A 2,500-nucleotide genomic window follows, 5' to 3' on the forward strand; every position below is an offset into this window, starting at 1 on the left:
TGATAATAATAATGATAAGGATAATAATAATGATAATGATATTGGTAATACTGAAAATGATAATAACACAAATGACAATAATAATGATAATAATAATGATAATGATAATGATAATAGTAATAGTAACAATAACAATAATAATAATCATGATAATAATAATAATGACAAAAAATAATAACAATAAACAAAATAATGATAGTAATAATAATGATAAGAATAATAATAGTAGTAGTTATAATAATAATAATTATAATAATAGTAATAATAATAATAATAATAATAATAATAATAATAAATAATAATGATAAGGATCATGATAACAATAATAATAATAATGATAATAATAATAATAAGGAAAAATATAATATAATGATAATGACAATGATAATGATTATAAAAGAATGATGATGATGATAATGATTATAATTAAAATCAGAAAACAAAAAATAATGATGATAATATCAATCATGATAATAACAATAATGATAGTAATAATAGCAATACTGGTAATACTGATAATGACAATAATGATAATAATAATGATGATGATGATGATAATAATAATGATAATAATAATAATAATGATAATAATAACAATAATAATAATAATTTTGCTAATGATAATAATAATAATAATAATAACAATAATAATAATAATAATAATAATAATAATAATAGCATTAATGATGAAAATAATGATAATAATAATAACAAAAATAATAGTAATAATAATAAGAATAATGAAAAATGATAATGATAATGATAAGGATAATAATAAGAATGATGACAATAAAAATAGTTGAAATGAGGATGAAGATAATAATGTAATAATAACAAATGCAAATGATGATAATAATGATAATACAAATAACACTACTACTACTACTACTTAATAATGATAATAATGATAACAGTAATAATAATAAAAAAATTTGAAATTTTATCAAAAGTGATAATAATGATTATTATCCAAATAAAAATAATGATGATAAGAAACAAATCAATAATGATAATAATAATAATGATGATGATAGTGATAATGAAATGTGGATAATGTTAATAGTAATAAGTATGGTGATAATTGCAGTATCATTAACAATGGGCGATAGATAACAATGATTGCAATGATGTTGATGATTAATATTTAAACAAAATCATTATCAATTACAACTATCATCATTATTTTTACTATCATTATTATCATTAGGAAGAGGAAGAGAAATAGCTTTCATTAGCATATCCCCTCATCGTTGCTTCATTTTAATTTTTTTTATTTCTAAAAAGATCAATGCAATTATTAACGCCCACAATGTATAGATTAATTTTGTGTTTATTTTGCGCGATCTGTCAATTTATGCAACTTGCTGGAAGGGAAATATTTGCAATTTTACTTACCCGGCAATTTCCCGGGAACAATCCATCATCAGGAACTAAGAAATTGAAATTGGATGGCAAAGATCAACCTTAAGGAGGACGAGGAGGGAGGGGGAAGAAGAGAGGGAAGGAATGAAGGAGGAGAAGGAGGGAGGGAGGGAAGGAGGAAGAGAGGGAGGAGAAAGAGAGGGAAGGAGGGAGGGAAGGAATGAAGAAGGGAAGGAGGGAGGGAGGGAAGGAGGGAGGGAGGGAGGGAGGGAGGGAGGGAGAGAGAGAGAGAGAGAGAGGGGGAGAGAGACGAGAGAGAGAGAGAAAGGGGACGAGAGAGAGAGGAGAGAGAGAGAGAAAGGAAAGAGAGAGAGAAAGAGAGAGAGAGAAATAAAAAAAAGAAGGAAAAGAAAGCGGGAAAAAGACCTCTCTCTCTCTCTCTCTCTCTCTCTCTCTCTCTCTCTCTCTCTCTCTCTCTCTCTCTCTCTCTCTCTCTCTCTCTCTCTCTCTCTCTCTCTCTCTCTCTCTCCTCTCTCTCCCCCTCTCCCTCTCTGTCTCGGGTGTGGTTTCTCCTTTTTCAGCAAACTGAAGTGTGTGTGTGTATTTTTGTATATGTGTAGGTATGTGTGTGATTATGTGCGCGAACGTGCGTATGTGTGTGTGTGTGTGTGTGTGTGTGTGTGTGTGTGTGTGTGTGTGTGTGTGTGATTGTGTATATGTGTGTTCAGACATGGACAGAGTGATAGAATGAGAAAAAAAAATCAAGCACTAAATTTAATTTCGTGAAAATAATTGCAAACGCGCTTCCTTTATGCGTTAGTGGGCTGACTTTGAAGAACTGATCCTAAAAAAGGCGCTAAGATTTCTTTTGATTAAGAAAGGAAGTAATCATTTTACGACGAGAAGGGAATTTATCGCGTGATTGCTGTATTTCATAATTTTCCTCGATTTTATCTTAATCATGAGCGTAGTCTAATGAAAGAAGGCTCTCCCTTAATTGTTTTTTGTTTGTTTTTTTGTTGTTGTTTTTTTGTTTCTCACAAGGATTTTATATATATTTTTTTCTGTTTATCTCAGTTATTTATTTTTCTTTCCTTGATTTGTATGCATCTTCCTCTCCTTTCATGTCACTGTTCTT

At 29.1% G+C, this 2,500-nt stretch overlaps 1 protein-coding gene across 1 annotated transcript in view; it reads left to right on the top strand.

Moving 5' to 3' along the window:
• The window catches only part of LOC125046523 (corticotropin-releasing factor-binding protein-like), a 146,289-nt gene that overhangs the window by 94,822 nt on the left and 48,967 nt on the right, over window positions 1–2,500 (top strand). The gene's annotated exons all lie outside the window — the stretch shown is intronic.

Source organism: Penaeus chinensis, chromosome 4, assembly GCF_019202785.1.
Source record: "Penaeus chinensis breed Huanghai No. 1 chromosome 4, ASM1920278v2, whole genome shotgun sequence".
Classification (NCBI taxonomy): Eukaryota; Metazoa; Arthropoda; class Malacostraca; order Decapoda; family Penaeidae; genus Penaeus; species Penaeus chinensis.